At 44.6% G+C, this 26,020-nt stretch overlaps 1 protein-coding gene across 3 annotated transcripts in view; it reads left to right on the forward strand.

The window, feature by feature from the left end:
- KAZN (kazrin, periplakin interacting protein) overlaps window positions 1-26,020 on the forward strand; it is a 1,160,468-nt gene that overhangs the window by 629,438 nt on the left and 505,010 nt on the right. The window lies entirely within an intron of this gene.

Genomic DNA, 26,020 nt, shown 5'->3' on the forward strand with positions numbered 1-26,020 from the left:
CTCGGAACCATGAGGTTTCGGGTTCAGTCCCTGGCCTCGCTCAGTGGGTTAAGGATCCGGCGTTGCCGTGAGCTGTGGTGTAGGTTGCCGTGAGCTGTGGTGTAGGCTGCAGCAGCTGCAGCTCCGATTAGACCCCTCTCCTGGGAACCTCCATGTGCCGCTGGTGTGGCCCTGGAAAAAACAAAAAGACAAAAAAAAAAAAAAAATGCCTTGTTGGTTACAAAGGTTTGCTCTTCATAATGAAAGCTGATCCCAGTTGGGAGATTTGAACAGATAGAGCTTCTCGCGGCTGCTGCTTTAGCTCTCCTGTAACTTGACATTGATTCTTACAATTAACTGTATTAAGGAGCAGGCTCTACAGAAGACTTGGCTGCAAATCTGAACCTCTGACATGTGCAGTTTGGTGTCTTGGTTTATGCAGTAATCCTCAATGTTGTGTTAAAGCCTAGTTTTCATAAATGTCCAAGAAGAGAAGAAATGCAAATATGTATGTAATCACATGAGCCGTGGACTACAGGCGGTAGTTACAGCAAAACAATGGATAGTGCATTCATGATAACCTGGACACTTAGTATGTGCTGGACAACTCATGGGGAAAATATAGATTTTTGGTTTTCAGCTATAGAAGGAATGAATGAATCCCAAGCCACAGACTCAGGTGTGGAATAAGTATCAAATCTTTGTATTTTCTTCCAAGCGGCTTAATTTCAACAGTGACTATTCCATGCCACAGTTCTCAGAGCTCCCCCATCCCCACCCAAACAGGGCTTTTATGAGCACCAAGGTGTTGGGAGGGTCCCTCATCCCCCAGTCCTCCCCCCCGACTCCCCAGCATGTAGGAGCTGTGAGTCGCCAGAACACACTGGTTGCCATGGAGACACACATCATCCCAATCTACTGGTCCCTTCTGGCCTGGGGCTGCTGCTCCCACTTCACACATGGAGACTAAGGGATCGTGGTGAGGCTGGGAAGCACCTCACCCAGCCCCTGGGTGGGCTCACTACCCCTCTTGGGATGGGTCCTGCCAGGAAACAGGGTGCTGACTGCTTGTCTGCTTCTGGTCCCAGGAAATTGATTTTTATTCAAAGACTATTTTGAATAGTCTTTTCAAAGCCTCTCTTGCTTCACATCTTTCTCTGAGGTTCTCCTCTCTCCAAAACTATCCACTTCTGTGGTTTTAAGCTTCAGGAAACCAAATAAAAAGAAATGTTCAGCAGGCAATTTCAACTCTCCACCCTGCCCCTGAGCCTCCCAACTAGAAGCTTGTGCCTTAGTTGAGAAATGGAAAGTGCAAAATAGAGAAACAATATCCAAATAAACACACTCACACACACATATATGTACACATATACATATGTAAGTACATACATACACAGACATAGAGATAGATCTTTTAGCTAGAGGTAGATCACAGAACCCTTAGAAAGGTTACAAAGTTATACATCACTGCAGAGAGGGGAAAACTCATGGTGTCCTTTTCCTGCACCCTAGCCTGCAGCCGTCACGTGCATTTGGGCACTTTCTTAGCTTAGACTCATAGCTCCATTGCTTACCTAAAGATTTCACTGCACATGCCATCTGCCTTCCCAATCCCCTGCTTTCTCTTCAGTGCGGGGAGAAGTGTGGACTGGTAGCTCTCACGGCACACAAATCTGCTGGCAGTGAGCATCATGCGTGGTTCTGAGGCTGCGCAGAACGTGCTGGCAGCCCCTGGACGGGTCAGTGACAGTGATGTTGAAGCAGGAACCTGAGGGGACATGACACTGCCAAAATGAGATGGCATTAGAATGCCGAGGATGTCAGACCAATAGACCAGCTAAGGGAAAGCCATGCTTTATTTTGAAAATGTCTATCCAAACGGCTTATTCAATGTTACTTCTCTGCATCCACGTGTCATCCAGGAAGCATGGAAGGCAGGATGAGAGGCCTGGGCTTTGAGCCAGTAACCAGCATTCTAGACTGAGCTCTTTCTTTTCTTTCTTTCTTTTCTTTTCTTTCTTTCTTTCTTTCTTTCTTTCTTTCTTTCTTTCTTTCTTTCTTTCTTTCTTTCTTTCTCTCTCTCTCTCTCTCTCTCTCTCTCTCTCTCTCTCTCTCTCTCTCTCTCTCTCTTTTTCTCTTTTGGCCTGGCATATGGAGCTCCTGGGCCATGGATCAGATCTGAGCTGCAGTTGCAAGCTACACCGCAGTTGTGGCAACAACAGGATCCTTTAACCCACTGTGCCAGGCCCAGGATCAAACCTGTGTCCTGGTGCTGCAGAGATGCCGCAGATCCTGTTGTGCCACAGCAGGAGCTCCTAGACCCCACTTTTCCATGAAGGAACTTGTGCCCTTGAAGAAGCCCATTCCTTGATCTGACCCTAAATTTGTTTACCTCTAAAAACAAAAAGAGCTCACCAAGCTCTTTTTGGCTTTGACAGTCTTTGGGGCTAGTTTTTTTCCAGTAGACAGTATGTGTAATGCCTTTTTTATGGTGATTAGGGTAACAGCTCGTTATATAACTGCAAACCTGGATGGATTTTAACCCTCAGGCATGTCAGTCTGCTAGGACTGTACCTTCACTGTTTGACTCTATAAAACCTAGCAAACTTTGTATGTATTAAAGTTTAATAGCAGCCCAAGAGTACGAAAGTGAAAGAAATGTGAGCAGTACCTAGGGGTGCTTTATTCATGTTGATTCTCATATGTATGATAAATAGTTCTCGTGCCTGATTTTCTGATGAGAACATGTTCTTTAAAACTCTAGCAAAGGGAGCTCAGAAGGAAAATGGAAATAATTTACCATCAAGAAAATACTCAAGTATTCATATATTTCTTTGGAGACCCAACAGGATATGGAAAGAGCCAGCAATCTTCAACTCAGCCAAATACACTTAACTCCACTACTCTTCTACAAACCCAGGCTGGACGGACAATGAGGGAAATAACATGGGCTTTGGAGAGCAGGTCACCCAGCAAAGGCACCCCGAGCCACCTCAGGGTCAGTGCAGATGACATGCGGATATGTGTCTGGGTTGACACATATATCTGTGTGCTGATGTGGGTTTGAATAGGTGCATACATGTATGCATGTGTCCAGAGAAAGCTATCGGCATTCGTAAAGCAGGGTGTCCTAGCCAGTGATGAAAACTGTGTTCTCATATACTGCTTGGAAGTGAGTTTCTTTTTTATCCTTTAAAGCAGAGGTTGGCAAACTTTTCCTGGAAGTTCAATAGGCCAGATAGTAAATATTTCAGGCTTGTGAGCCATAACCTCTCTGTTGGAACTCCTCAACCAGCCATTGCTGGCTGAAAGCAGCTGTACACAGGATGCCAACAATGAACATGCTTGTGTGGCAATAAAACTTTATTTGTGGGCACTGAAAACTGAATTTCCTATCACTTGCACATGGTAGAACATAGTGTGCTTCTTTTGACTGTTTTTCTGATCATTTGAAAACGCAAACCCAATGCTGAGCTTGGGAGTCACGCACAAACCACCGACAGACCAGGTGTGGCCAAGGGCCATATGGTTTGCCCATATATAACTTAGCATGACATTTCCCATAGGAAAAAAAGTGATTGTGGATATTGTGGGGTCCTGAGATCCATCTGCAAAGGTCAATCCAATCCATAAAGGACCCCGAATATGGCATATATAATAATGAACATTTTAAAACTTATGCTTGGCACTGGGCTAAGCTCTTTATATTCATTACTTCTCTTAATTCTCAACAGAGTCCTGTGGGAAATACATTTAGAGAGTTTAAGTGACTTGCCCATCTCAGCTGAGAAGCTGCAGAGCCGGGATTTGAACCAAGGTCTTGGGATCTTAGAGCCGTCGTATTCACAGCAAAGCTACACAGCCTGATTATGAAGCAGGGGGATGATGCCTGCTGCAGCATGATGCCTCGGAGCTAGTGAGCCCTCAGTGCATGTCAGCTCTCATCATTGTCATCATTATTACTAATTGTACTCCTTCAGTGCTACTAAATTGCCACTTAGGATGCCATTTCCTCAATCAGAGTTCCAACCTGGAATGCCCCAAACATTTTTTCCTTCCCTAGCTTTCAATACCCCAGCCATCTCATTTTGCAAGAAAGGGTGGAAATTCTCCTGAGTAGGTAAGATTGACTCTTTAATTATCCACACTTTTCCTCTGCCTAAGAGCAGAAAAGCCAATCATTTCCCAGCTGCTCCAGGTGAGGGAACAAAGGGTAAAAGAAGACTCCCTTTGCAGCAGAGTCAGAGGAAACATGTACAGAACCCCTTGGGGCCCACTTCCAACCTATGAGCTGTTGGGGAACGAACCATAGATCAAAGAACTGAGGCCCTGTGTGTAGACAGTGTTACAGCCATGCACCAAGTCCATTAGATATTTGAAATGAAGCATTTTGTCTTTATCATCGTCAGTACTATTTTAGTACTCATGCAAGCTTCAAAGTTTGCTGAGAACAAAGAACCCTCCCCAGCCACAGATAAAATTGACAAGCTGAAATAGACAAAGATGTAAATGAATATATTTTGTCCCTTTTTCCATTTTTCTCCCTCTTTTTGGTTCCAGTCTTGTTCCCATTTCATAGTGGACCTAATTTTTACATGTAACCCTTACTCCCTGTCATTCTAGGTAAAAGAAGCTCATTCTCTTGGGACAGGCTATTAGCCAATGCCTGAAAACCGTTTCATAGTAAGGAATGGGAGAGCTGATTAGATTTAAGGGGTTCTTCTCCTGCCACCAAATTTTATAAATCTTGCAAGCTATCACTGTCAACCAGAAGTGATTTGCTCTCCATATCATTAGGGGCAATGTGGCAGGCCACCAGGGGGGCTGTTGTAGGGCAAAGTTCTTACTAACATCCTTCTGATAATTTCATCAAATTCACCCATGACTAAATCTCATCCTCCTCTTCTATGTAGTTAATAGATTAGGAACTCTAGCACTTGTGGATCAAGACCTATTATTACATGAGGAACCAAAATTTAATGGATTTAAAACAATTTGTTATTATGTCTCATGATTCTATGGGTTGACCAAGCTCAGCTGAGTGGTCCTCAATTGGAGTCTTTCATGAAGTTGCAGTCAGATTGTAGCTGGGGCTGGAGTCACCTAAAGACTTCTTCACTCACTTGTCTGGTGCCTGGGCTGGACCAGAGTCTCTGTCTCTCTCTCTGCAGCCTCTCCATGCACTTCGCTTGGACTTTCTCACCATATGGCAACTTTAGGATAGACCACATGTCATCTTAGGGATCTGAGAGCAAATGTCCCAAGAGTCACAAGGTGGAAGCTGCCAGTGACTTACAGCTGGAACCTAGAAATGGCTACAGCATCATTTCCACCATATTCCATTGTTCAAGCAGTCATGAAGCCCACCCAGTTTCAAGAGGAAGGGTCATAGAACTTACCTTTTGTTTGTTTGTTTGTTTTGTCTTTTTGCTATTTCTTGGGCCACTTCTGCGGCATATGGAGGTTCCCAGGCTAGGGGTCTAATCGGAGCTGTGGCCACCAGCCTACACCAGAGCCACAGCAACGCAGGATCCGAGCCGCGTCTGCAACCTACACCACAGCTCACGGCAACGCCGGATCGTTAACCCACTGAGCAAGGGCAGGGACCGAACCCGAAACCTCATGGTTCCTAGTCGGATTCGTTAACCACTGCGCTACGACAGGAACTCCAGAACTTACCTTTTGATGGAAGGAGTGTGAAAAAAAATTGCCCTCTTTAATCCACTATAGATTGGATAAGAACTCAAGAATCATCTTATCCAATCCCATTATACATGCTCTATGACCCGTTTTAGCAGCTGACTAAACACCTGAAATATCTCCAATTAAAGAAGACGCCTCGGTTTTCCGGAGCAAGCCCATTCCAACTCAGGACATCTCTGTCGCTTAGAAAATTCCTTTCACCTTTAGTGGAGCTCTGCCCCACTCAAATTCTGCTCCTTTGTTCTAGTTCTAGTCCTTGGAACTACAGTGGACATTTCGGTGACCTTTCCACATGACAGACCTTCCTAAATATGAACACAGCTCCCCTCGCTCTGCTGAGTCATCTTTCCTCCAAGCTACACATCCCCAGTTTCTTCATCTGTCTCTCAGGTGACAGATTTTATCATGACTCCTCCACCGCCACTTCTCTCCTCTGAACTGGCTCCATTTTCCTCATGTCCCTCTCATAGGCTGGTGTAAAGTACAGCACAGAAGACATCAGTCAGAGGAAGTCAGACTTCTTCCCTCCCCATCTGGGTTCTCACTCATCTATTAATGCGCTTGTAACAAGGATCATATTTTCTGAACTATGTTAACCTGCTTTCCTTTCTCATGCTTCCATGAGCATTACCATTCCTCTTCCCACTAGAAGCACCCAGCAGCTCCAGGAAGATTAGGATTGTTATAACAGGGATGCAACGAGAAAAAAAAAAACAAAAAAAAAACCACTGTTCAAATTTTAACTTCTAGCCTGGGGTTTTTCAGTCCACAGACGTGTTAGGAAAAACACCAGTCTTCCCACTGTGTATCTCCTTTCCTACTCACACTGAACACTTCACTTTTGACACCTCTGGTCACTAAGTGAGTGTGGGGTTTTCCCACACCAAGTGATCCTGCAACACCAGCTGGGTGTCCTACAATTTTACTCAATTCTGACGCTATCTACATGGAGAGCCCACCAGGTAAGGGCTCAATCCCACAAGACCGCCCCCTACCGATGCCAGTTTTGAGTAGGTCCCTGGGTTACCCCCAACTTCTGTCTGTCTTGGCTACGAATCAGAGCTTCCCATGACCACCTCCCTCTTTGACTCAGTTATTTGCTAGAACAGCTCGCAGAACACAAGGAAAACACTTACTTACATTTGCCAGTTTATTCAAGGGTATGATGAAAGGAAAGAGACGAACGGCCAAGTGAGAAAATACATAGACTGAGGTCTGGGAGGGTCCTGAGCACAGGAACTCCTGTCCCCGTAAACTTGGACTGCATCCTGCATCGCCCACCTGGTACAGGGAAGTGTTAACCCACCTGGAAGTTCTCAAAACCCTGTACTTGGGGGTTTTATGGAGGATTCCTCAAGTAAGCATGATCAATTAACTCCATTTCCAACCTTCTTCCCCTCTCTGGAGAAGTGGAGGTGGGGCTGAAAATTCCAAGCTGCTCATTCTGGCTTGGTCTTTCTCGTGAGCAGGCTGCATCCAGGAACCACCCAGAGTGGCCTTGTTAGAAAAGATGCTTCTAATGATCTTATTTATCACTTAGGAGTTTACAAGGTTTTTAGGAGCCCTGTGTCAGGGGCTGGGGACAAAGACCAAATACATATTCCTTATGGTGAATCACAATACCCAACAAGCTAAGATTATTTTGAGGTAGGAATCTCAAAATATAGCCTTTGTGAAAAAGAGGGATGTCTTCTAAACTCCAGAAATCCCAGGGTGTTAGATTCAGAGCATGAGATGTACCCAAAGCTGGTGTAGAGAGGACCCTGGAAAGGAGGGAGCGGCTGTTCTCTGCAGGCAGGACAAGAAAGCCCGCCCCACGGAAGAGAGGAAAGGGGACGCAGTAGACATCTGTCCTGGTGTTAGAAGCAGCCCATGGGGGTGGAGGAACCCAGGACTCACTGCTGGGCCAGTGCTGCGGCATAGATGGGCTACTTCAGCCCTGTTAGAGGCACTCTGTGTCCTACATGATGCCACCTGGGCAGAAGGTTAAAAAGGACCTAAGAAGGTACCTAGGGGGATGGACCAGGGGCTGTCTTACGGAGCCCCATGCTCTCATGAAAAAAACAAAAAAACAAAAAACAGGCAGGGCATCTGGAGGACTAGTGGGACTAGAATAGAGCTACAGAAAGTGGGACCCCCTTGGCCCAGCCCTGGGACAGCAACCAAAGACTTCAGCAGTCAGCAACAGCACAACATCCCCAGAAATTCAGATGGCACCAGCTTCATCGCTGCAGTTCCCAACGCTGGAACCCTAGCGGCCAGGTCAAGCCAGAGGGCCTTGGTGGAAACAAGCAAAGACACCAAGAACAGCTGGCAGACCACCTTCCCAAGGGCAGGAGACTCCCCTCTGCCCAGAATGTCCCAGGAAGAGGAAGCAGGGACAATAAAAAAAATTGAACACTTACCCAAGGCAGACTGAGTTAACCCCAAAAAGCCTGAGGATGCAGGTTTTATCCATTGCTGCCATGGATGGAATGCAGGACTCTAAACAATATGAGGGCATTTAAAGAAAGCTAGTTTTTTTGTGATTCACTGGTTGATTGGTTGCTTTGGTTTTGGTTTGGGGGGCTTTTTTTTTTTTTGGTACAACTGAGTTGCAGAGTGTAAACTTGCTGCCCCTTATAGAGCCTCAAGTTCATTTTTTTGCAGCCAACTGTTCAACGTGTCATTTAAACTTCACATGTGCAGATCCAAACAAAACTATCTTGAGCTGAGCTTCTCCCAAGCTGTCAAAGACAGAAACAGTCATAGAATTTTCCCGTGCATGTACTGGAGATCCCATGAGATCACCCACTTGAACTTAAATGCACCTGAATGCATGATGATCACCCCATATTTTCAAACCCCACCATCATCATCCTCAATGACACAAATGTGGAGAGGCTACCAAGTTCAGGCACAATCTGTAATCAGGATCACTCTTGTGGGGCCAGCAGTTTCATCTTGGAAATGTTTCTGGAGACCCAGGCACTGGGAAGGCTCTTCTGGGGGGAGTGGGGGTGGGAGGAAGAAGGTGGGAGGACATTCGAGGGGGTGGGCTGGGTTTTGTACAGGGGAAGGTTGTGCTGTGTAGACTGGGTTTGTGCCCAGCTCTGTGAACTGTAAAGCTTTGATTAATTGGCTTTATCTTCCCAAGCCTCTCAGTTTTCCTTATCAGCGAAAGACTGTATCATTGTCATTATCGTTCAAACCACCTGACAGGTACACTAGAACAACAAGGGACGCTTTGAAACTAATCATAACAAAAAGATTTCTGAGTGGTTCTACTCTTTGCAGAATGTTTGCACATACATTTTCTCCTTCAAGTATTTTAGGCAGTGAACTCCAGACTGTGCTCCCTGGATCCCTGAGGGTCCCCGGAGCCTCCCCTTGTGAGAGCAGAATGAAGTAGGCAAGATACAGGGCGCACAGGACTCCCAGCTCCCATCATCATTTCAACCAGAGCAATGGCACGGCTTCTGTTGGTTTCACATGCCCGTCCTGATTCCTGGGAGGACATGATTCCCTGGCTTTAAGGAACAGATTCCCTGGCTTAAAAAAAAAATAAAAAGTTGGAAACTCGCTGATTTCAAGAAAATGGTAAGAGGATGGAGTTGAGCTGACTCTGGGCATGGGAGCCCCTAATCGCTCTTATAGCAGCTTGACGCCTTCTTAGCTCCTAATGTCCACCCTGCCATCACTACTCAGCTACCAGAACCAAGTGCCACCCCACCCCACCCCTCCCAAACCCAGGGCCTGGGGTCCTCAACCCAGTTCACCAGAACGTCATACCAACCCTCACTCCCGGTGCCTGAGTTCCAGCATGACTCAGACAGGCTTTGGAAAGAGGATAAAATTTCTAGTCCAGGGACATTCCAAAGACTCATGCCTCATTTTCAAAGGGCAGCGATTGTCATTATGCTTTAAATGAACTGCTTTCCCAGTTGAAAACATGTATTTTTTAAAGCGCTTAATTTTTCTCCTTTCTCCAAAATGAGAATCAAGTATTAACTGTGGCCTGGCACCTTGAGAGCATTTCCTATTTTATACTTCACAGAATCCTTAATAATACAAAAATTGCCCAGAGCATTTCATACTGAGTTATGAAGTCATTAACATTTCTGGGACAAACACAATACCCCAGGACAAGTTATTAGACATAGAATAGTGGGGGGAAAATTAGGTACATTGAAAAGCCCTCATGTCTAGCAACCACAGGCAGGAAAATTCACCTGTTCCTAGTTCAAGGCAGCAGAATGCTCCCCAAGTCCTACGTGCAGACTGAGTGGCCTTTTCTCAGGCAACCAACTCAGCATATTGGATATTGGTAAAATGTTAAAGAATCAGCATCTCCATGTCCCAAGGCCAGCAATCTTTCTAAACTCACGGCCCTGCATCCTACCTCAAGGTTCCTGGTATTTATAACAGTGCTGGCAGCACACTGGCTGTTCCCCCCACCACGGTCTATTCAGACGCACGACAAATTTTATCTGGCTGTGCTGTTTGCTTTTAAATTAGCAGGGAAATCCATCATATTTGCTCTCTACTTCCCACCCCACAGCCCCTGTTTCCACCTGTCCCTCACGGTTGCACTCAGGTTTCACCAGCTTTCACGGAGATTTCTAAAAGCCTAGGACTCATACTTTCTCTCCTTTTGATAAAGAGCTCTGGTATATTTTACCAGGAAGTTTTTGTGTGTGTTGGGGGAGGTGGACTTCAGCATACCATACCTTGATTATTCTCTCATTCTGCTTACACACAGAATTATAGTCATGAAAGAAATGTGGCTTTGGGGGGGTGGGGGAACTGCCTTTCAGACTTGCAATGAAGCACCCTTGCCTCTAGCTGCAAAGCCAGCCAACAAAGATAACTGCCATGGAGTTTATAGATGATCTCAAAAGTTCTGTTTCTTTATGAATTTCCCTTGGCCTGTACTGTGCTGGGGTAGAGGTGTCCTTCCCTTAAGCCTTTCCCTACTGCTCCGTGAAACCCTTTCCTGAAGGACAAGATCAAGAAGTTTGATGCGTCCCAGGCAAGAGTAACCCCTCTCTCCCATCCTGTATCTAGTGCAGGTACCACTGCTTCACACCATGACCTTTCTCTGGGAGCTTAGATAACAGCTACAGAAGCCTTCTCCACAAAGCATTTCCAGTGCTGTTATCTGTGATTAAAGATCCATTGTAGTCCATTTCCAGGGCCGTCCCTGGGAAGCAACCCAACTCCAAGTGTTCAGAACTCTTGAAAAGCCAACTAAAACTGTAGCTCAGGTTCTCACCTCCAGCCACCTTTTGACACCCCCTAGATCCCATACCTTCTTTCCCAGGATGAGCAGCCAGGAAGAAGAGCTCTAACCCATGGGATCTTCAGCAAGTGCCTCCTCAAGGGAAATCTCTGATTTTTTTCTGATTATTTTCACCACTACACTGGAAACTCACTTATGGAAGAATGACCCGCATTCCCCTTTGAATGATCACTGACTTCATCTTCCTCAACCCCACCTACCTCCACCTTCGTGGAGGTTACATGAAGCCACATCCTAAATCTCTCATCCATATACTACCCTACTCCCCAAACTAGATCTTGAGTCTGGGGTTCCCCTCTCGTGACTCCAGCCCCATTCCCCCTCATTCAATGAATGAATTCTTTGTCCTCTCTGGGACTCCTCCTTGCTTAACTGGTTACCTGGTCCATGCAGAATTCATGAATTATCTGACGTGGGTAGACTCCAGAGCTGCTCTCTTCAGTATCACTCTCACCAGCATCCCAGGCTCTGTCCACCCACAGTGGCCATTTACTGTGACCGTCCCCAACTCTGAATCAACCACCAGCCCCATCTTATCTCTGTGGAAGGAATGATACCAAACAGACCTGCAAAACATTACCAATGAGCTGGTATCCTCTGCTGATTTCATGCCCTGGGAAACCATATCAAATCCATCACGTTCTCATAGTGAAAGAAGTACCCCGGACTGCTGCTTGAGTGCATGGAGAAACTTGGCTCTCTTCTCTCTTCCATGTTGCTGAGACTCCTCATCCTGAACTTTCACACCCCCAATTTGCCTGTCACAATATGGAGCGTGGTCATCTGTGCCTTACCGAACTCCCCATTAAATGAAACCAAGCGTAGCCTGCTTTCCCATGGTGGGAGCAAACCAGGAGTCCAGATCTCCAAGGCAACGTGATGGAAATAAAATAATTTATAAATATTTGTTAAATGGAATGATTAAAGCTCTCTGGACCAGTCAAAACAATGTCTTAACTTGAACGAGAACTCCCTAATTACTGGAGCAGGCCGGAGCAAAGACAGCTGTACAGGCCTCTCCAGTTGGCTTGAGTGACATGCAGGCTAGGACATAATCCTCAAACTCGTCTCAACATGGGTCACAAATAATTTGTTATTGATAATGACCACGAGTTCTCACTGTGGCTCAGAGGGTTAAGGACCAACATAGTCTCTGTGAGGATGCAAGTTCTATCCCTGGGCTCGTTCAGTGGGTTAAGGATCTGGTGTTGCCACAAGCTGAGGTGTAGTTCGCAGATGTGGCTCAGATCCAGTGTTGTGGCTGTGGTGTAGGCTTTAGCTGCAGCTCTGATTTGACCCCTCGCCTGGGAGTGTGCCATGGTTGTAACTGTAAAAAGGAAAACAAACAAACAAAAAAGACCAAAAGTCCAACGCTGAGTAACAATTTTTTTTCTTTCTGTTTTAAATCACTTGAGGTTGATTTACGGTTGTCCATATACCACGTCCTTGTACACTTTCTCAATCACGTATATTTTTCTGATTGGGAAAGAAAGAGATACACCTGTGCAGGAGGTCGCTTATGTAAATGTCCTTCATCACATGAGTCGAGGGAGAGTAGAGGAGGTCCTGGGGGCCCCACTACTATTTTGGGGTTTAGAGGCTGGATAGAGACAAATAGCTACCAGGTGTGTATGCCCCAGAGCCAGGCTCCATTGGAGGCACAGGTGGAAACTTGACATTGTGACAGGCAGGTGGGGAGTATGAAAGCCTGGTCTGAGAGTCTCAGAAATGTCAAATGGAGAAGAGTCCTGATGGCTTCTCCATAAGACTTGAAGGTGTCCCCCCCGTTTCCCCTCCTCTACCTGGAAGCTGTCCCTTCCAGCCTCTTGCATCTCCTGGGTACAGTAGAGAGCCTCTTAGACTATGAACTCTGAGAGAACAAAGACCACTCCTGCCTTGTTCCCAGCCATCTTCCCAGGACTAGCACGGTGATTAATATAGAAGGTGATCAACTATATTTGTTGGATGAATGAATGAATGAATGGACATTTTACTTATGCTGGTGGCTGAATGGGCACAGACCTTAGACAGTAACATTCCACAGAGCCTGCATTTTGAGAACATTCCCCAATCAAGATCTTCTAACCCTTTCCCACCATCAGGCAACCATAGTTCCTCAGGACCCCACTGAACCAATAACGTAGGTCACAGCTGTCCAATGGGACTTTCCACAATAATGGAAGCCATCATTTTTATAAAGTGTTTTATTTTTTAATGATAAATGTGTATCCCTCTTTATTTTTAACAAAATTTTCTTGGAGTATAATTAACTCATAATTTTGTGTTAATTTCAGATGCACAGCAAAGTGAATCAGTTATACATATACACATATCCATTCTTTTCCGGATTCTTTTCCTATAGAGCTTATCACAAAATACTGAGTAGATTTTCCTGTGCTGTATGGTAGGTCCCTGTTGCCTATTTTATATATATTAGTGTGTGTATTAATCCCAACCTCCTAATTTATCCCTTTCCCCATTGCATCTCCCCCTTGGTAGCCATTAGTTTGGTTTTGATAGAATAATGGAAGCATTCTAGCTCAGCTCTGGTCAACATAGTAGCCACGAACCCACGACTCTTGAGCACTTCATGTGACTAAGGAAATGAATGTTTAATTTCATTTTATTTACTATGAATTTAAATTTCTCTATATAGCTACCTACAGTCAGCAGCTACCATCTCGGACAGTTCTGATCTTGTCTGCTGGATATTCACCGCAGTGATCAACCCCAGGGAGCTTGGGTTCCGTTGAGCCCTGCCACTCTTTTTCAGTAGCCCTAGCATAGACACTGGACCTTTTTAAGCCTCTGTTCCTGCCGCTCCCAGACGGAGGACGGATATAGCGCCCATCCCTCTACCTCACGGGCTGGAGGGAGGACCCCTGTAAGATGATGCTGAAAACGCTTTGGAAACTCTGAAGAGCTCTTCAGACCATAGTTATCACTTTCCCCACCTCTCCAGCTGTCCAGTTCCTATTTTCACCTTTATGACCCAACTACACAAGGCATTAACTCAAAGGAGAAACGGAGGGAAAAGGGATAGCTAGTCCCCCTAGCAATCCGGTAAAAGCCATGTCCTCATGTTCAAGCCTTTTTGATTGCAAGGAAGGAAAACCCATGCATGGGAACCAGCACAAGTACTAAATGAGGGTTCATGTGCAGAGAGAGACATCCAGGCAATCCAAGGGCAAGCATATCTGAGTGGGACCCAGGGAGCCTCGAGGTCCAGGTGGATCATGTTGACCCTTCTGCTCGGTGGCTCACTTACTAATAACTGGATGAAGACCTGAGTCCTTGACAAAGATATAGCAGGACTAGCCCCGTCATCATTGCAGATGATGCCAAGAAAAATGCTTCAAAAGGGGATGGTTGCTAAATGAGATATTCTCGATTAGGTTCCAGAACAATATAAGGACATGTGTGGAAAGCCTGGTGACACATGAGGAAAGCTTATAGTTTAGTTAATAGTGAAGTACCAGTACATTTAAAATAAATAAATAAGAGTTCCTGTTGTGGCTCAGTGGTTAGCGAACCCGACCAGCATCTATGAGGACACAGGTTCGAGCCCTGGACTCGCTCACTGGGTTAAGAATCCAGCATTACCATGAGCTGTGGTGTAGGTCTCAGACATGGCTTGGATCCCACATTGCTGTGGCTGTGACATAGGCCGGTGGCTACAGATCAACCCCTAGCCTGGGAATCTCCAAGTGCCACGGGTACAGCCTTAAAAAGACAAAAAGACCAAAAAATAAAATAAAATAAAATGTTAACTTTGGGGGAAATTTGGTAAAGAGTATATAAGAACTCTGTATTATCTTTGCAAATTTTCTGTAACTATAAAGTTATTCTGAAACAAGGAAAATGCTTGATATCAAAGGATTAATTAATTAAGTAACTATATTTGGCAGGAGGTAATCAGGCCCCTGGATATTTTTGTAAAACTTGACTTTCTTTATGATACTGCTATGCCTCTCAAGTGTGAAGTGAAGGGTGAGAATGTTCTCGGTGGTGGAAAAAATAGATCAGAATTTTCTTTTAATCCCGACTTGATTCGTTTTTTGTCGATGCTAAGAAATAGTGCCCAGCGGCAATTATAGCCTAAATTGTGTGAAATGCAAGATGACAAATTATTTTCATACTCTTGAGTTTCATTTTTCAAGATGGACTCCTAATCCCAGCCATACACCATCATCCCACTGCTTGTTTTGAACTCTCCTCCCCATTAAGTGATTCAAAGTCAACTTTCTGTGGTCCCAGTGATTGGCGGATAGGTGAACTTCCCCCTGCCTCCAGGGTGTCTAAACTCCCAGCCCACCCTCAGCATTCTAAGTAGGATTCTTCATCATGCCTGGGGGTGGGGGGGTGGGAATATGAGAAGCCCAGAGAAGACTGAATTGCTTTATGTAATAGAGGGGCTGACAGACCTTGGAAGGGCTGCTGAGTGAAATATGATGTCACTTCACCTCATTGTCCCCAAGAGACTTTCTGCAAAATCTATGTTTTGCATCAGTGCTTCGGAAGAGGAGTTTGTTTTGCTTTGGGTCTTTTATGAGACATATGTTGACACTGGCCTTCAAAACGAATGCCAGATGGCTCGGTTACATGCTGGACACCCTGTGAGACACCCCGGCTTTGAGAAGAGCTCGTCACCTACTTTCTCTCGGGGATGAGCCTCCATCATCTAAACAAGGCGGATGGGATCACTCTGTTTGGCAGAGAACAAATGGAGGCTCACGAGGCCATGCGGTCTTCGGGGCAGAGAGCTCCAGGCTGGGCAGTGGGGCCACAGGAAACTCTCCCAAGCAGGCAGTCCCACAAAAAGCACGGCCAGCGCAGCCGGGACCCTGGATTTTCAGGTGAAAAGTCCCCATGGCTCTTCTTTGACTTTTTAAAACCCAGGACAGTTATCAAATAAGTCTGCAGGCACTTACTTTTCCACAGGCAGCCTCTTTGTAACGTCTAGATTGGGAAAATATTAAAAGTTGGGTTAAATAGTAGGTTCCTGCCACCTTGGGATATAAAATTACTTTGTCCTAACATAAGTCCTAAAACCGCTTCCTCTGTATGTGGGCAAATTCTGGGTCACGGTCTGCTTATCACATATAAACACTTAGCTAAAAAGAGAAGTTCTAGCTCCTACTTATGCTTTTCTGTCCTCTCCTCTCTCCTCTTTAAAGTCCAATTACGAATCGGATCAATAAGAAGAGGAGTTGAAGGTCCATATCAGATGCAAATTCTTTGCAAGAAATTATGCTCTTTGTAAGGAATGGGCCACAGACCCAAGCAAAGAATGTTTACCCACCTATTCAAGTGTATACGCCAATTTATCTTTTCACAAAAGGTGATCAAATGTCACTCTCCCCAGACCCAGCCATTTCCAGTAGTTCTTGATGAATCTGTCCACAGATACCGAGTTAAGGTTATCCATTTCTCTTGTGCTTCTGCTTCTCCCAAGGAGAAATGAAATAGCTATAAATTGGCCTGTTTTTCCAGATGGCAATGGCAAAACCAAAATAGATACGCAACGTAATTCAGGGGCTAGACAGATGAGAAAGGAACTGATTTGTGGATAGACAGGAAGTTCTTTCCTGGGACATATAAATGTGTGTTTTTCCCATTTTCATTCAGAAAAACACTCAGGTCAAGGCAAGTTCAATTTCATACAGTGAAGGTGAATCCCCAAATTGCATTTTCCAGAGAGGCTCTGAGGAAAGGTACCAGGGGCCAGGGCACCCATCCAGAATTTACTGGTGAACCAGGTAACCCTCAGTAAATCATTTACTTCTTTGTGCTTTTCCTCGGAAATGGCCCAAGCGTTTGGCGAATAAAGGAGATTTGCTCTGGGGAGGGCTCTGCATTTCAGAAGACCTGGTTTCCGTCCGGGACAAAGCTAGTTCCTATCTGAAGCTAAAACCTGGCTGTTCTTGTAAGTGTTTCTGTCTGTTCCTGAGTTATGGGTTCTAATCTTTCTTGATCCTCGGTTTGTAACTCCACAGGAAAAAGACATCTGTTTTCCTTTCCTGAGGCTGAACAGCCTCGTCTTTTTTTTTTTTTTTTTTTTTTTTTTTGCTTTTTAGGGCCAGACCCATGGCATGTGGAGGTTCCCAGGCCTAGGGGTCAAATTGGAGCTACAGCTGCTGCAGCCTATGCCACAGCCACAGCAACGCAGGCTCTGAGCTTCATCTGTGACCCACGCCACGGCTCACGGCAACACCAGATCCTTAACCCACTCGGGAAGGCCAGGGATCAAACCTGAAGCCTCATGGTTCCTGGACGGATTCATTTCTGCCGTGCCACAGTGGGAACTCCTCAGCCTTGTCTTTAAAGGCTGCCTTCTCTGTCACATTGTGGTGTTTTATCTGAGGAACAGGAAGATCCAATCAAAACATCTGGTGATTTGCCTTGACAGCCCAGGAATCAGACTTGAAGGCAGAGGCCAGCCTCTCTGCTTCATCAAGACACATTTCCTCCAAAATGCACTGATGGATGAATCAGCCAGGTCTGTGTGAATTTCGTGGGGAAAGCAGTGGCTACTCAGTCCATGTCTAGAGGTTGGTTTTGCTCACACAAATCCCATGAGTTCAGCAAGACATATACCCAGGGCCCCCCAATGTACAACGTCATAGCACCTATGGCTATTTATGTATACAGTTCATATTTTAGGGATGCAGAAAAAAAATCAAATATAAATGAAGCTATTTTTCTGTACCTCGTGCTCAATTTTTGTGCTTACTCACTCTGGGGGTGGGGGGGAGCAGCAAACCAATGCTGCTTGAGATCCCTGAGTCATCACCACCGCACAACTCCAGAGGGTGCTGTCCACCCTGGAGTCACGTGTGGCTCAACCTGCCCAAACGTAAGTGGCAACCCTGCTAAAGGGTACTGAAAAAAATGGAAGAAACAGGAGAGGAGACTAGTGTTGGGAGAAGGAGGAGAATGCTGACTTCATGGCACCTCTCCGTGTGACTGGCTGGTCAGCAGCACAATGGGGAGCACAGGTTCGGAACTAACTGGGGGGCTCCAGGGACTCCTTCTCCTGTCTAAGCCTCAGGTCCTCGTCTTTAATGGGGCTCTATGGCCTGTGTCATACCTACTTTAAACATCCTTTATCACAAACTAATTCGATGTGTACAGACACATAACCTGCATCCTAGGGACCACTAAGTACCATGTGGGATGCTTTAATTATGAACACACACTCTGGGGGTGGTTGCCCTTCAAAGTCTACCCTAGAGGGTTTGTTCATCAGCATAGTGGATGTGAGAAATACATTTTTTCGGTCAGTAATATAAAGGCATGTGTGTGGTTGGCTGGAGAGAAGGAAGAAGCCTGCTGTTCTCGCATTAATAACATGTAAGAATTTAGCCTGATCTGTAATTGATCAGTCCCATGTGGAGCAGCCCCCATGCCCCAGGCATCCTTGGTCCTGGGGCTCTGCTCTCAGGCTAGCTTGTCCCCGATCTGTGAGCTGTGAGGTTGGCTGGTCCTAGAGTGAGCCAGACCTGCCCGGGAGCGGAAAGACAGAGAGCATCAGTGCCTTCCTCCTGTGCCCTCTGTGGCTCACTGCTACCCTTAGAAAATTACATCAGCTCATTAAAATTTGGCCTCCTTCACATGGGTGGGCTCCCCTCCTTCAGTGTTTAATAACACACCCTTTTCATGCTGCTACAGAAATGGCTTTATACTTGCTGCTCTGATTCAGTGGCAAACAAATCACAAGATGAAGAGTCTCCTGCATCGCCATCTCCATCTTGAGAGCTGTCTGTTTTTGTAGCATTGGGTCATTGGAGGCTGTACGGTGGGCGTTTCATACATTAGAAATGAGAGAACAGAAAGTTACGTGTATTAGACCTGCCTGGGTAAGCAAATAAATCAAATAAGGAATCATATTATTAGGTTACCAATTAAATGAAAGGACTACCCGGACATTGTTAGTGAGACAATTAATTGTAGGTTTCTATCCATCTTTGTACACCTCGTTGCCTATTAAGATAATGCATCGATTCTCTAAGATTGGGTCTAAAAACATGCTTAATCCGACTCTGCTAGGCAAAGGATCATTATTTTTACGACTTCATGAAATGCATATTTTTTACCAACCAATTTTGAATCAGCTTTTTTCAGAAGGGAGCTCTTATCCTTGCAGATAGCACCAATGGAAATCAGAAGTTTAAAGAAAAATCTCATTATAAGGAGAGTAATTTTGGAAAACTAACACCCAAATCATCCTTTGATTTGGAAAATTCTTTGAGGGGAGATTTCTGAAGAGAGGGTTAGGGGATTATTTTTTCCCCCTTCTAGATTTTCTCAGAGTAGCTCAAATCTCAGCAGCCACAGTGCAGACAAACCACTTTGAGGTATCGGGGTTTGTTTTTGTCTGTTGCTTTGTTAGTCTTCTCTTGATGAAGCGTCTTCCAAATGTAAAAAAAAAGGGGATAAAGCCAGTTCCCTTTCATCCCAAGTGACTAAGAATATGAGTAGGAAGAATCCAAGTGTGTAAAAATCATACAGCTCTGCAAAGGAACAATTTAGCCTTCTTTATGAAATTCAAAAATACTAGTGTTTCCCTCCTTGACTGGGAGCATAAAAGAGACTGTTTTAGGACAAACTAAAGGATGCCCTATTTTAAAGAACTTGCCTTTAGGCAAGAAGTAGTATGGGCTAAAAATGCACCCAGCTTCAGGAAGTGTTTACCTGAATCCCTGAGAATCATAACCATGTCACGTGATTGAAGGGGAACCGAAGCTGCTCAGAGGACACCCTTGCCCTTTGATGCCCAATCCAGCCTCCCTGGATACCCAGGCAGTTCAGAGTGCCCTCCTCTGTTCCCCAGAGTACTGGGCATCCTTGTCTACTTCTTTCTCCCACGCTCAGATATGGAGGGATGGTATCATACTGAACATGAGTCCACTAAGCTTAACAAAGCTTCTGATACAATAAGTATCCAACCAGACTGTGGATCCCAGATGTTTCCCCTACGAAACTGCCTACCCTCTGCCCCATTCTGCATCCCCAAACAGTCTCTTGTTACAAACATTTAAAAATGCAAACCAAATGAAGATGGACATGTTCATTTCAGTATGATGCTTCTTCAATGTAGCCATCCTAATTAGAGTTTAAAATTTCCTACAAGTGACCGATGTCCACGTGACTTATAGAGAAATCCTCATTATTGGCCAAAAGGAAGATTCCGTATTTTAGGATAGCAAATTCTAATAGAAAAATAGTCCATGTGTTGGAATAGCTATTCCAAGATATCCAAGCTATTTCTTATGATCTTGTGACTTCTTTTCCAACCTTAGAAAGAAGCCCTGCTTCTTCCTCAAAGGCAGAGCAGCTCCACCACCCTGCCATTCCATATCTGCTCCTAGGGAGTTACAGCCTTTATTAACACATGGCTTTTCTTCATGGGGGGAGCTAAGTGGGAGGGGAGGTGGGCAAAGGCTCGTTTTAAAAAATGCTCTTTCTATTTTCCTGTGCAACATGTCTGCTCCCCTAAATGGCCTGCAGAGCCTTGTGGTTTTCCTGCAGGCTCTGGAGACAGATTGCTCAAGTTGGAATCCTAGCTCCACCACAGGTCCACTCTGTGACCTTGGGCAAATTGTCTTTGTGTCCACAATGCTGCATCAGTAAAAGGAGGATAATTATCATATCCATTTTACCAGTTTGCTGTACAGACTAAAGGAGATGATGCTTATGCAGTGTTTTGTGTAGTACCAACTCCTAGCAGGGGTTTAATAAGTGTGTATCTAGAATTCCCACTGTGGCGCAATGAGATCATCCTGGGAGTGCTGGGATCAATCCCTGGCCAGGCACAGTGGGTTAAGGATGTGGTGTTCCCGCAGCTGTGACTTGGGTTGCAACTACAGCTCAGATTTGATCCCTGCCTGGGAACTCCTTATGCCACAGGGCAGCCAAAAAAGAAAAAAAAAATTGTGTGTATTTGTCAGTACAGGCAAGGATATGTTGTAGTAACAAAAGGGATGAGATCTCAGAGACTTAAAAGAACAAAATTTTCTTGTTCATTTATGCCACATGCCCATACAGGTAGACAGGGGTCTCTGTTCATGGAAGCCACTCAAGAGATGAAGCTAAAAGAACAGCCACCTATATGTCACATACAGAGGAAGGAAGGAGAAAGTGACAAGTGAGTCATGCTGGTTCTTCAATCTTCCACTGGACGTTATATGTAGCACTTTTGTGTGTATTTCATTGTCTAAAGCACATCACTGCATGGCCCCACTTAGCTCCACCGAGGCAGGGAGGTGTAAATTTACCATATGCCTAAAAGTGGGGAAAACCAAAAATATTGGGGGTTTGGTACCACTGACCACACCATAAGGAGTGAGCTGATATTGTTATGATAGTGGCTTTTATGCCAGGTCCATTCAGAGTTTCACAAGTAAAAATGCAAAATGTTGCAGCAACATGGATGGAACTAGAGACACTCATATTAAGCAAAGTTAAGTCAGAAAGAGAAAGACAAATACTATATGAGATCATTGATATCTGGAATCAAATATACGGCACAAATGAACCTTTCCACAGAAAAGAAATGCATGGACTTGGAGAACAGACTTGTAGTTCCCAAGGGGGAGGGGGGAGGGAGTGGGATGGACTGGGAGCTTAGGGTTAATAGATGCAAACTATTGCATTTGGAGTGGATAAGCAATGAGATCCTGCTGTATAGCACAGGGAACTGTATCTAGTCACTTGTGATGGAACATGATGGAGGATAATGTGAGAAAAAGAATGTGTGTGTGTGTGTGTGTATGTGTGTGTGTGTGTGACTGGGTCACTTTGCTGTATAGTAGAAAATTGACAGAACACTATAAACCAACTATAATGGAAAAAACAAAAATCATTCTTAAAAAATGCAAAACATCAGCAATGTCATACAGGTAGAGTATACTTGAAATTGACTCAGTTCTCTGTCTGAGCCCAGCATAGACTGCAACAAAGAACATTTTCTGTCCCAGCCACAGTTCTTTTCCCCTACAGTATTCTTTTGTAATGTGCATGGTCAATAGCCAATCATTTTCAAGTAGTCTTAATGCAACATTTCATTCTGGTTGCATGACAGATAGGGGAGAAAAGCTTCCAGGGAGAAAATGGAAACAAACTCTGCTTTTTTCTTCCAAAACTTAAGAAATAATGACATAGCGCTTAAGAAAAATAACCCCCAGCTCCTCTGCCCTGTCAACTAGCTTAATTGATGCCCCCCCTTTTATTCATCCTTTATGGGAGTGAGAGGTGCCAGAAGCAGAAAAGAGCCCTCTCCAGTTCTAAATGGTTTCCTAAATGTTTTTCAGTGATTTACGTAGCAAATAACTAAAACACACAAGGAAGCTGGTGACTTCTCATTTGATCTTTCCTGTAGAGAAGACTAAAAGGATAGGCTGCCTGGAAGACTTCAGAGGCCACTAAACTGCTTTCTATTGATTTTATACTAAGATACTTTATCACTCTTGTTGCTTTAAAAAGAAATGCAATCTGTGTCAGGGTCTAAATAGACTTTCCTAGAAAAATCAGGCCCCGCACTCCTACGTGAACAGATGTGGGAGGATGTTTATCAGCTGTGGCAAATCAACTTCAGGGAGTTTTTTTTTTTTCCCCCCCAAGAAGCATCTTTCCAGCTACAACATCCAACCTCAGTTGCAAAGAGTAGCCACTGGAGTCTTACATCCTGAGATTAAACTGTCTTGGATCTGGAATTCACCTGAAAAACCACATTATTCAGCCCCCTTCCTGTGCACCTGGGGACAAGAAGGCTCCGAAATGTTAGAAACGTGTGTAAGTGGGCTGAGTGAGCCAGGGATGGAATCCAGGCTCAAATTCAGCCTTCTGATCCCAGGCCGAGACTCTCAGAATCTCAAATTGGGCATAAATTTTAAACCTCGGAGGTCTTGTCTTGCACCAGGATTTCCCCCTGTGAACCAAAACATCAGTAGGTTTATCCCGATGTTACCAAAGGGTGGTGTGTTTTCCCTGACTTTCTCAAGGCAGCCTCCCTTTGGCCTATTTCCTATCTATATTTGGAATACCATATTTCATTGTTTTAAGAAACTCAATAAATAGAAATGCGAACCTACAGAACTAGTAGATTGCAGAGATCCTTCATTTTAGACAAAAGTCCAAGTCTTGATGTCACCATTAACTAGTTATGTGTCCGTGAAAAACTCAGTCAATCATTCCTGGTCTGAGCATCAACATCTATTAGATGGTCGGGTTAGAATAGACAACAACATTAAAAATCCTTTGAACTGGAAGTAGTTTGTGAATTGATTACAGAAATCAAAATGAGTTTCCCTAATACATTTTTTTTAATTTAAAGGTTTAAAACTTATTTTGAAATATTTCGCAGTGACCAAGAAATAGGTATAAAGGATACTGCAATGAACATCCATGAAGCCACTACTCAAATTAAGATCCGAAAAATTAGAAATACATTTGAAACTCCCTCTAGAACCCTCACTAATCTGAGCCAGTCATCTCCTTCTTTCCAACACCCAAAAGTACCCCTCACCTTGAATTTGGTGCTTATCATCTCCTTGCATTTCTTTTTTTTTTTTTTTTTTTTTTTTTTGTCTTTTTGCTACTTCTTGGGCCGCTCCCGCGGCATATGGAGGTTCCCAGGCTAGAGGTCGAATCGGAGCTGTGGCCACCAGCCTACGCCAGAGCCATAGCAACATGGGATCCGAGCCGCATCTGCAACCTACACCACAGCTCACGGCAACGCCGGATCGTTAACCCACTGAGCAAGGGCAGGGACCGAACCCGCAACCTCATGGTTCCTAGTCGGATTCGTTAACCACTGCGCCACGACGGGAACTCCTGCATTTCTTTATAATCTCATATGTCTTATGTCCCTAAACAACGTATACGTCTACTTTCCATGTGTTCAATATACAAGTGGAATAACACTGTACTTTTCCTTCTGCAACTTCATTTTTAGCTGAACATTCTATTCTAGGATTCATCCTTGTTAGCACATTGGCTACAGTTCATTCATTCTCACTATTGTAGATTATTTCATTGCATGGATATAGCAAGTTTGCTTGCATTCTCCTGTTGTTAGAAACTAGGTTGTTTCTTACCTTTCACTATTAAAACAATCCTGCTCTGAAAAGTCTTTCAGTGTCTATAGTACACACAGGAGCATTCTCTAAGGCATTACATGGGAGTGGAATTGTTGGGTGTTAAGGTATTAGCTCCCTTAATCTTTGTGCTATTGATTTTTCCCACCCATGAACATGACTGATCTCTCCATAATCTCATATTATGTCTTCAAAAATTTTTATAATTTTATCCACAACTTGCTGGCATATTCTAATTTATTCCTATATGCTGTAGTGTGTCTCCTGCTGTCATAAATGGTTGCCCATCTATAGGAATGTGAGTAATTTCTGTATACTGATCTTCCAAGAGCATACATGCTGATCTCACTTATTAATCCTAATAATTTTTCGGTAGAGTCCTTGAAGTCTTCCGTGTAGATAATCATATCATCACGACACTTTAGTTTCTGTCTTTCTATCCTTCCACCTAGTGTCTGACAACACCAGCTTCCCAGCCAGTGTCCATTTCTCCTTCCTTCTTATTTGCAGAATCCAAAATTATTCCCTTAGCACTGTGCCCAGCTAAAAATACTCAACCCACAAGTTTCCATGCAGCTGGGAGAGGGGGGTGGGTGCATGAGAAACACTTCTGGCCACTGGAATATTCATTTAAGTCCCTGGAGGTGAAGGCCTTTGGCAAGGAAAAGGCCTCGCTTTGGGAGAGAAGCCTTCTGGGGCTGCCCACGCTCATGCATGCGGTGCAGACCTAAGGCAGCTCTGGAGAGAAACTGCTTTGCATTCCTTTCTCATCTTGTTTCCTGGACCGCATGGGCAATGTAAATTTGAACCTTGAACTTAAGAGCAGACAAACGGTTATTGAGCATTCTCTGGGCAACCCTTTTTGATCTAGGACAGAGGAGACCCCATGCTTGCCATCTCCTTTTGACTGTAGGTATATTTTCCCCCCATGATCCCTGACCCTTCAAGAATCCCAGGTGCACACTGGCCTCAATTCCATCTTCCCACCTTGGGCAGGTTCTATCCTGTCTCCGTTGAAAACCAAGTCTCTTGGGTCCCAAGGTTGCCAACATCCTCACCAGCCATGACCTCAGCGCCTGCTCACCACTCTGGTTTTCAGGGTCTTTATTTTTGGTTTGGGGAAATTTCCCTTTTTCACAAGTACAGGGAAGCATCTGAGAAGGGCCTTGTTCTGTTTCACCCTATATTTCTAGATGTTTTGTTGTGGAATCTCCAGATGGGAAACGGACATCCCTCCTGCTATTACTGTAGTTCATGGTTCAATTTACAAAATTCCTGCGTGGACACACCTGTCGTGTAGCACATCTGTTGCGTGGCAGAAGCTACTCCTCTGACCTGTGCTTGAGTAGTGCTTATCTGTGCCAGGCACTGTTGAGAATTGAAATAGGCAAACCAGCTCCTACCCTCATGGAACTTATATTTAATGGGAAGACCACAATAAATATGGGAAGACCACAATAAATATGGAAAGAAATAAGAAAACTTTAGAGACAGACACATGCTAGAAGAGACTGAAAACAGGGCAATGCAAAAGAGGATGGGGTAGAAGAGAACGTGAGCCAAGAGATAAAATCCAGACTTTGAGGTAAAATCCAGACTTTTGACCTGAGGCCTGGGGTCCAGAAACTAGCCGGGTGGAGATTTGGGTGTAAAGATTCTAGGTGGAGAGACCAGTCAGTGCACACAGCCTGAGGCAGGGAAAAAAATAGTGGCGTGTTTCTGCAAGGCAGGAGTAAAGGGGATATACTGCTTCATTTTGTATTTTATTTCTTCCCAGTGTACCAGAGCCAACAGTGGATATGATACATTCTTCCTGTTTCAAGAGATATCTAAGTGGGGAAGTTTTTGGATTTTTTTTTTTTTTAAGAATAAGTTCATTAGTAGCAGCCAAAACATGGACAGGCTGAGTTCCCCTCATTTCATTAAAAAAAATGATTATAACAAAAAAGAAAAGAGAATG

This window comes from Sus scrofa, chromosome 6 (assembly GCF_054392235.1).
Source record: "Sus scrofa isolate SSC_HxYL_T2T_F1_AM1 chromosome 6, Sscrofa_HxYL_maternal_Yorkshire_Landrace_v2.0, whole genome shotgun sequence".
Taxonomy (NCBI): Eukaryota; Metazoa; Chordata; class Mammalia; order Artiodactyla; family Suidae; genus Sus; species Sus scrofa.